Source organism: Lactuca serriola, chromosome 8 (assembly GCF_051521515.1).
Source record: "Lactuca serriola cultivar US96UC23 chromosome 8, Lser_US96UC23_V15, whole genome shotgun sequence".
In the NCBI taxonomy this organism is placed as follows: domain Eukaryota; kingdom Viridiplantae; phylum Streptophyta; class Magnoliopsida; order Asterales; family Asteraceae; genus Lactuca; species Lactuca serriola.
Window position 1 is genome coordinate 10,106,267 of NC_136415.1, and position 10,675 is coordinate 10,116,941.

Consider the following 10,675-nt stretch of genomic DNA (forward strand, 5'->3'; position numbering starts at 1 on the left):
CTTTCAACTTATGCTATGTTTTAGTTGTTTTTTAAATGACAAATATTCATATAAAACAAAAACTTTTTTAATTTTATCAAGTCTGGTTATCTTCTTGTTAAAAAGTTAAAAAAGTCATTACTCTTTAGCATTGAAATAGAGCATGGGACCGGGTTCAGGCCGACTTAAGAATTAAGAATATGACAATGAGATGCAACCAACCGGACCGGTCCCAACCTTGTGACTGATGATGCAACTACAAATGCAGAACAAAGTAAACTTAATTGTCTTGCTCATGGTAAAAAATTCTTGTCAAATTAGACTTTGATGCAATGGGAAATAGTATTATATTTGAAAGTTTATCTTTGAGTAAACCCTACATGAAATTTTTTTATGATAAATCTTTTCGCTACCTTCCATAACGGGTCACGGATACGATACTTTTCTTGCTTTCCCTACCCTTGGGATACCTTTTGCTTCATTGTGGACCAAAACCAGCACCATCCACTATACCACTATATATATATATATATATATATATATATATATATATATATATATATATATATATATATATATATATATATATATATATATATATATATATATATACCCGCGCAAAGCGGCGGCGACGAATTGTGTCTGAGCGATAATTAATTCATTTAAGCGAATAGTTTCCTTGAGACTATCAAATCAACCCATAAAAATCATTAAGCATTTGTATCCAATATTTATTTGTGTGTATTTGTATGTAAAAAAATCATTAAGTGTTAGCTCGTTTGATCAGCAAATAGTTTCCTTTTGGTGATTTGTTTCCCTTTGGCGACGGTGAATATGTTTTTTTTTCAGTGATAATTTTTCTTTTGGTGAATAATTTATTTTAGAAGTATTTCATATTACAAAGAACTTAAACTGTATCAGAGAAATAATTTATCTTCGTTTGTTTCAATTTACAGTTTTTTGTTTTCGGAAAATAGTTTGTTTTAAGTTATTATACACCTCATTGTAACCGTTATTTGGAACCGAAGAAAAATGTGTTGAAATAACCCTTGAAATGAGTTGTTATAACCAAGTGGAATTTATACCAAACTCAATAGGAGCCATAAGTGGAATTTACACAAATAAGACAAGTAACGTCGCAAACCCTTTATATTTCATTTCGGACGAATAACGTTTCAATAGGAAGCAATGAAAATATAAGCACAAACAATGCAACATCAATTAGTCTTTTTTTGGTGGACGGTGAATACTACAAGTGGTTTAGTTTTAAATGGATGGTGAATAGTTTCATTTCGACGATTAGTTTCTATCCGGTAGTGGGCGATCGATTAAATAGTTTCCCTTATGAAAATAGTTTATTTTCGGAAACATGTCATTAAAAATGGCAATGAAAGAACATTGTTACTAAAAAAATATGCATTTCGTATTAGTTTCTTGGCCAATTCAATTGGACGGTTTTGTATTTATGGGATTTCATTTAAGTTAGTATGGTACTATTGGTTATGTATACAAAAGCCATGATTAGTTTCTAAAAGTATATCATAAATACATCAAGGATTATTTATTTTCTTCTGATAGATTTAATATGGTTATGTAGGTGCTGTTTGTTTTTTAAGATGTAAAAAATCTGCAGTCTACGGACCATATCTGCAGACATCTGCAGAAGAAGATGTGGAACAAATGTCTGTAGTCTGCAAGAAAAAGACTGTTTGTTTTTTAAAGTCTGCAGACTGCTAAAATAAAATAAAGTTTAAATAAATAGGTTTCTTAGACTTAGAAGTTTTTCAAATTTTTATTCTAGTTCATTTAATCTATAATCATATAGTTAGATTTTAATATTAAAAAATCGCTTTTCAAATCTATTGAATAAAAATATATCATTGTCTTTGCAAGATAAACAAAAATAATATCGTTAAAAAAATATCTTACATGAAACACATCTCTTTTTATTCCAAATGCTTTAAATTGATATGGAATCATATGGAATGACATCAATACAAATATATACACATTACACATAAATTTTCCAATCATAACCATTCATAACCTGAGGTGAACTCTTGAACATGAAAGTCACACACACACCAACTATTGCCACCATTGACAGCATTGTCATCTTAATCAAATTTCCATCTTTCTCAACATAATTGGTGCCGTTTACCTACAAAAGTTGTAAATTTGAGTCTCCCTTATGTTAAATTGAACTATAAAAAATAAAACTATGTCTTCCATGATGCAATGTCCCTATTAGACATTTTATCAAACACTTGGTGGACAATGTTTATGTGATTTTAGAAAGCCAAAATGATTTCAGCAAAAAAAAAAAAAAAAAATCCAAAACAAGAACCTAATCTGATTTCATTAGTGATTTCATAACCTAATCTGATTGTAGAAGCCATTTACCCAAACCTGACATCAACATTGTTATGGGGTTCCAGCAAGATACATCAAAAATATGTTGACTTTCAGCAACATTCAATAAGAAATTGAAGTAAGAAAGACTAATTTCAGCAATGTTTTCGGTTTTCCACCAAGATCCAAAAGCTAATAGAGAGTTTTCCAGCAATAATAACAATCAATTTCATATTAGAACAAGAAAAAAAATCAAAAACAATGGAGCAAACCTGTTTCGTTTTCAAAGGAAAATCTAGTGCTACTACGAAGTGCGTCTGGTGGTGCAATCGGAGGAAGATGGCGGTTCTGGTCTGGAAAGCAACGGCACAAGGAGGAGACCCGAGGTTGAAGAAGATCGGTGGAGGGAGGCGTTGGTAGATGTTGGAGGCGCTGAGAGAAAAGAAAAAAAAACGTGTGTTTTTTGTTTAGTTTTAAAAGAAGACCTGACTTCCAAAAAACAAACTGAGGGTCTATGTCTGCGCGGCGTAGTCTGCAGACTTCCAAAAAACAAACTGTCTGTGAGGGTCTATGTCTGCACGGCGTAGTCTGCAGTAGGGATGAGATTTAGAACCGGAAAACCGGACCGGAACCGGAACCGAACCGGACCCGGACCCGTTAGAACCGGAATATATAAAACCGGGTCCGGTTCCGGGTTTAAAAATTGGCCTTATCCGGGTTCCGAGTAATCCAGGTTTGGGTCCATTGGGTCCGGGTAAACCGGGTCTAAAATCCGGAACCGGTTTTTGGAACCGGAACCACTTTTAGGGCCGGAACCACTTTTTGTGAAACGTTTACAAGATGCATATCTTATTCGTTTCAACTCCAATTGACATAAGGTTTTTTCCAACATGTAGTTTAGAGTTTGTACATGATTCTAGACTATAAATTTGTCATTTTTAGTTTTATATTCATTGACTTACAATCCTCAAAAGTTGAGATACCAAAGCTGAAAGTTTTTAGTTTTTTAGTTTTTTTGTATTCGGTGAAAGTTTTAAAACATGCATATCTAATTCGTTTGAAGTCGGATTGACATATGGTTTTTTCCAACTTCTAGTTTACAGTTTGTACATGAGTTTAGACTATAATTTTGTCATTTTTGGTTTAACATTCAATGATTTACAGTCCTCCGAAGTCGGGATATCAAAACTGAAAATTTTCAACTTTTCAGCTATTTGTTTTTGTACTTTGTATTATGTGAAAATATTAACACAAGTATATCTCATTCGTTTAATTCGGATTGACATGCGGGTTTTTCCAGAGTGTATTTTAGAGTTTGTACATGATGTTAGACTCTAATTTTGTTAATTGTGGTTTCGTATTCAATAAGTTACAGTCCCCCAAAGTTGGGATATCAATATGAAAATTTTCAAAGTTCAACCCACTAAGTAGTAAGTAATTACCAAAAAATTCCGATTTTTTCGGGTTTTTCGGGTCTAACCCACTTTATCCGGTTCCAACCTACCCACTTTGATGTTTTCGGGTTTTCCGGTTCTAGACCCACTTTACCCGGAACCATACCCGGAACCGAACCGGAACCGGTTCCTATATACCGGTCCGGTTTCCGGTTCTATAAAATCCCGTTAACCGGTTCCGGGTTTTCCGGGTCCGGGTCCATCCGGTCCGGGTTTGAACCCACTTTCATCCCTAGTCTGCAGACTTCCAAAAAAACAAACTGTCTGTGAAGGTTTATGTCTGCGCGGCGTGGTCTGCGTGGCGCGGACAGAAGTGGTAACGCAGATCTATAGGAAAAAAACAAACACCACCTTAGAATATGACTTTAACAACTTTTATGTTATAACTTGACAACTTCATCTTTTTTTACATATTTATTTGTACATTTTTTTAAAATGATGCCTTATTATTGAGTGTCATGTTAAGTAAATAAGTTTAAAAGTATAATTGAGTTTTTGTTTAGTCTTGAAAGTGAAAGAAGTTTAAAAAACAAAAGGTTACTTACCATTTATTCATTACGATAAACATGTATGAACGAAAACATGTCAAAAAGCAACAACGAATACAATTTATGCTTTTGGAATCCATTTACCATGGATATGTTTGCATTTCTTTTTATACACACGCAAATTGTTTGCAGTGTGCATTGGTCCAAAAGTACACTGATCGGGATTTAAAGAAAAAAAAATACAATTTTAGAATTAAAAAAAATAGCCAATTCAAAATTACATAAAATAATTGCATGTAGCATTTACAAGCTGTTTGGTCGTTCTAGCATTGTTTATACATAAGGCCTTGAAAGTTTGTAATGTTATATCCTACCACTTTTGAAGTATATTGCTTAAAAAGGATGTATTGTAGGAAAATGAAAACATGAAAACAAACAGGGAATACATAAACGACATTCACAAGGAATCCCAATGAATCAGATGAGCTGAGTCATGAACAGTCGAATAATGCAATAAGTAAATTAATATAGCAGATCTCAATAGACATGTATAAGCACCAGAGTTCATATATTCCAAGACTTGAGTTGACTTTATATTAGCTTGAACATTCTCTTTTGTTTACACTCCACCTCCATTACCTATAAATTGAGATTCTTACTACACAATAGTCATAAGAGCTGAAGAAATGAGTCAAATGCTATTAGTCCAACATACACTTTTGACGCCCAATATAACATATCCCATATCAAACATGAATGCCCAAAAATACTCTTTATTATTAATGAAAAACCCAGACTATTTGTAATTATTTTTCTAAGATAGATGAAGCTAGAAAAAAAAAACCTAAACTATTACCTGAATTTTTAACTAATAATGGATTAAAGAATCATTTTAGGAACACTTTAGAACGAATACCCACATAATCATTTCAGAATCCCATAGATTGTGGGAAATAAAAAATCATAGCTCAAGACTTTTGAACTCCTTTTGTCAACATATAATAAAAAAGACACTAAAAAAATTAGAAAATAAGGAATCCAAAATAGAAGAAAAAAGAAACTCTACCAGTTTTTAAAGCTTGCCATGTATGGTCGAAGTTCCTTTCTCCTCATCGACTTAGACTGCTCCATGACTGAAGGCTGGTGGAGGAGCAAGATATAGAGGCGAAGTGGATTCAAATCTTCCTTTAATGACAACACAGAAATAAAGGCTTAAAATTTCTTAACAAACAATTTAAAATACTATAACTAAACTCATTTTCTAAGAGACAGTGAAGTATTATCCTTAATAGACGTAGAGAAATATTAAACCCTTAACAACTTATTTAACACAAAATTATGTTTCAGATCTCTCCAAGTACTTAGAAACCAAATATCATAGAAGACAATAGATTCTTGTCTGCAAAATTCAAAAAGAAACTACTTTGTGGTAAATCGATGCTGGTGATTTCTGGATCTATAATCATGTCGAACTTTGAATTTCATCTCTGTTTTCCCTATTCTGAAATGTAATAATAGCTCCACAAATATGTTAAAGTTAAAAATATATAATAAGCAAATGACTTTAGGAGGAAATCATTGCACAAAATCAACTTGCAAATTATAATTAAATTAACAAACCCCTGTGTATCTTCTCATTGGCTACTGGGGTATATCCATCTTTGTAGAACAAAACCCTACACCGCCATGATGAAATCTGAAAGAAAAATACGAAAATATTAATAAACCTAAAATCAGAGAGAGCTAAAACGTAAAACATCAAGAAATTTGAAAGCCAAATACGGAAAACCAAAAACACCTTAATCAGAAAAAGATAAATCAGAAAAACCCAAGAAATCAACAATATTCAGAAAAAAAAAGGATAAGAATCAAGAGCCACATACTGAAGGATAAAAATCAAAAGCCTTCTATTTCGTTTATACCATATACGCCTTCCAGAACAGAAAATGGATTAAACATACCAGGTCCAAAACATGGAATTGATTGATATACGGCTAGGGTTTTGGAAGCGAATGGAGATGGAGGGACTTGGTAAGCTGGTAGAGTGCTGGAAAATGGTGCGATGGCGGAGACACAGTGGTGGTGCACTGGTGGTGGGGGAAAGCATCAGGTCATTTAGGTGCAACGAAGTGGTAGTTCGACGATGACATCTAGGGTCCTGAGCTTTATTGAAGAACTGTAATCTTCCCTACATTCGATCAACATTGGAAGTAAGAGAAAATTAGAAAAGTTCAGCGCCGGGAAAGGTGGCCAGAATAGAATAATTATTGCCGAGATATTAGTTCAACGTGGGATTACACCTACGGTTAAAAGCCAATAAAAGATAAGGAAGTCGGTGTGTAATTTCAGCCTAAAAATTTGGACTATTTGAAAAATAATATTATTTTATTGTTGGTTATTTATATTGTTAGCTTAATAATTTGTACGTCTTAAAAATATATTATTATTATATTCAATCTATTTTTGGAAATAGTTAGATTTCTTTTATAAGGTAGTATATATATATATATATATATATATATATATATATATATATATATATATATATATATATATATATATATATATATATATATATATATATATATATATATATAGATCCGATAAGATTTTTTTTTTGTAGGAAGGAAAGAAGTTCTTTTTTGTACATATTTTTTTTGACGAACAAAATAAATGAATCACTAGATGATTCATTTGTAAAATGATTCATAAGAAAAAAAAATTCAAAAAAACATCTTCATGATTCATTTTTAAGTAAATTAAGAAAATATTCATTTTTATGACAATTTTAATAAATAACAACAAAATCATTGTATAAATGAATCATCAACATGTTTTTTTGAGAATTTTTTCTTATGAATCATCTTACAAATGAATCATGTGATGATTCATTTTGTTTGTTTGCTAAAAAAATATGTAGAAAAAAAACTTCTTACCTTCCTACCAAAATTTTCCTTCTTATTTGATCTTGACTCTATCTCGAGAACCCGATAACTAATTTAGACCATCAGATAAAAAAATTGACGGTTGAGATTTCTAATGGTAATTTTGTAAATATCTGGAAAAAAAAAGACACGGGGTATCTAAGTTTTTTTGACCCAAGGATGTTATTGTCATTGAAATATGAGATTAAAATTCATCCCTAGAACGATAATATAAGAATAACGTCGAAGCTCTTTCTCTCTCTCCAAAACCATTGTCACACCTATATAACGTCGATGATCACTCACCTTCTCCATCGTGCCTTCTAATCGGGACTAAATTCCAACGGAATCTATGAACTTGATGTTGCCTCATATTAAACAAATTACGTTGCCTCCATAGTTGCCCTACAATCGATCTTCATTCAGATTTTTCAACGATTATTATCGTTGATTCACTTACTACCAGATTCTCTGCCTCAGTTGCCCCGATGTTGAATTCGGAACTCCGGTACGCCTTTTTGAAGTTAGATATGATTTTTCGACTCTGTACTCGTCGTTCTCTTCCAGTGGTTGTTAAATTCCAGGTATTATTCCTCCTATCTGTTGCCTTTTCCTTTCGAACGAGCTAGGATTTCTAGATTGGGACTTTGATTCCCCATAGTTGAGTTCAGGTGAAATTGTTCGTTTTTTTCTTTTCTGTTTTTGAGTGATTTAGAAGTTTCCTTATGTGAATCATTTTTTGTAATAGAACTTTGGAACAAATTTGAACCTCATGACATCGATCATGAGTCTGCCACACTAAGGTTTCAGTCTCAAAGTTCACTTGTTGTGTTGATGATCAATAGGAGGTGAAGGTGAATGTTGTTTCAGGGTTTTTGCAAACAAAATAAAATTTATGTGTTAATCTAGACTCAAATCGATTCTTCTGAGGTACATCTCAATTCCTCCAATGTTTATATTTTATCAGTTTTAGGTGTCTGCTATGGTGCGACATTTCCTAATTCTAATAATTTTGCCACATCCCTAATCACATCTTTTACATTGCATCTCCATTTGAAATTGCACCTGATATGTTGTAACGTCAGGTTCCTAGTATGTATTTAATTCAAAATTTTATTCACTTTTGTATAGAAACTCGATGAGTTAGAGGCCCCAAACTCGTCGAGTAGGAATGGAATTGGACGCGGGTGGTAAAGTCTACTCGATGAGTTGAGAGCCTCAACTCGACGAGTAGGACTGGCAGAATGAAACACTAATTTTCAGGGTTTTGCACCCTATTTAAACATGTTAACCTCTATAGGTTGGCCTTATTTACAGCCTCCATTGTCCCAAACCCTAACCACGAAACCCTAATTTACTTTTGAGAGTTTTGAGCCATTCTTGGTGCGTTCTTCGTGATTTTGAAGAAGAGGAAGAAGGAGCAAGGAAGCGTTGGAGAATAATAGATCCTGAAGTCTAGCTTCATTTCAGGTTCATCAAAGGTATAAAGCCGTCACACCCCAAAACCAGAACGGCAGAAACGTTCGGGGGTGGAGGACGTCATGTTTAGTATCACAAGATATGTATCATAGTAAGCAAGTAATGAACAACCATTTCATTAGAAAGAAAGTGTTTACAACGTATGTGTTCACAAAACATAGAGTACATAAGCAAATAAAAAAACAAGACTTGAAGCTATTATGCTCCATCTTCTGAATTCCCAAAGCAAGTACCTTTCTACTAGTTTCCTGAGAATACAAGTTATTTGAAAGAGTTTATCAGCAATTAAGCTGGTGAGTTCATAAGATTTTAGTGATGTATGTAAGTTGTAGAAAGTTGTTGAAAAATGTAGTTGAAATGTAGTAAGTTATAAGTTCTGTTTTTAGAAAAGTTCGCCTGTTCCCCTAGAAAATCCTATATTTCCTATTTTGATGAAAGATACGTAAAAATGATCCTACAATCCTTTCTATGAGTACTAAGTAGATACAAGTTATATAAAACTCAGAGTAAGCAAACAATTGATTGTGCGCATCTGCCCTAAGTCCACAACCAAACAAGGAACAGGAGGTAAGGCGGATAGCACACATCCCATTGTTTGTTAGGTCCTCGTTGTATATAACCTTGGTGTATTCACTTGTTACTCATGGAGTTAATTGTAATAGTTCCTTTATATTTAATGAAAAGATCCTTTAAGGAAACCCTTATTTCTTATAATGAAATAGTGACTACAATGACTACTTCTATAATCACTTAGTTTATACTGGCTATATATAATCTAATATCGAATAGATAGTTGATTGGATGAATCTGCCCTAAGCCCACAACCAAACAAGAAACAGGAAATAAGGCGGAAAGCACACATCCAACTACCTGTTGGGTATTAATGATATATAACCATGATGTATAAAGTAAGGTATTATAGAGTCAATCACCTAAAGTCCTTTAAGTTTACATTGGTTTAATAAAATGGATTAAACCCTTTACTGGTAAGTTTCTAGCTTTGAATACTAAAAGCTCTGTTTGAAAAGTATGCTTCGTACTAGAAAGTTGTGCATTGAATTAGTTTCCTATGACTTGACCCATACCTGGTACCCCTTATGATGACTTAACGTGTACGGAACATATATATAACTAAAATCGAATAGATAATAGGTTGGGTGAATATGCTCTAAGCCCACAGCCAAACAAGGAACATGAAATGAAGTGGAAAACATACATCCTATTACCTGTCGGATCCTATTTATATATATCCCTTGATGTATACATTAAGAAATCATAAGGTTAGCATTATGGTCCCTTTCTACTGAATGCACTAGACCCGACTGTTCTGTTGTCGTTTGTAAAATGTAAGTAATGTAGTATTGTATATAGTAACTACTATTGTACTAATTTCCTTAAATTGATTATTAAGGTATAATGTGATGGCTAGATCCCATACTAAACGCTCGCCCTGTCAAAAGATTCTGGGAACCAAACGCGACCTCTGCAATCAATTGCATGCCGTGAACATCCACATTAAAATTTATATGATCATGTATACCCAATATAACTATCACCTTTTGTTTAAAACAATGCATTAGTGATTCATTGGTATAGTTAGATCCTGTAATAGTGCCATGCTATAGCATCTTAGTATGTTCGTTCTGTTATAGTATCTAGTATCTTCTCTTGTTATAGTATCTTAGTATGTTCTTTCCGTTATCGCGTATTGTATCTAGTATGAACTGAACCCCTAAACTATACCCATTATAGTTTACTAGTATTCTACTTGAACTGATATTGAAAAGACTCATTTTATTACCAAGTTATGCTTGTACTTTAAAAACGGAGTTTTGTTAAACTATAGAGCAACATAACTGTAAAATTGTTTTTGAAATGTTTTGATCACTTATAGAAGACATAAGCAACATCTTGAAAGATGTTTATATCAAAAAATCACACAATTATCATTGTGTTCACTTGTATCCCCCCCCCCCTTAAAAGCATTTAAAACAGTTAA

General features: G+C 32.9%; 1 long non-coding RNA gene across 3 annotated transcripts; it reads right to left on the reverse strand.

Moving 5' to 3' along the window:
• Positions 1 to 4,625: 4,625 nt before the first annotated feature.
• Positions 4,626 to 6,570, reverse strand: LOC145065410 (uncharacterized). 3 transcript variants are annotated; one of them, XR_013688408.1, is made up of 3 exons: positions 6,157 to 6,570; positions 5,340 to 5,969; positions 4,626 to 4,912 (listed from the first exon to the last, which is right to left on the reverse strand). It is a non-coding gene; the product is annotated as an uncharacterized LOC145065410 (long non-coding RNA). The 3 variants fall into 3 exon arrangements; XR_013688407.1 differs by having other exon boundaries at positions 4,626 to 5,969; positions 6,235 to 6,570; XR_013688406.1 differs by having other exon boundaries at positions 4,626 to 5,969.
• Between the last annotated feature and the right edge of the window lie 4,105 nt (positions 6,571 to 10,675).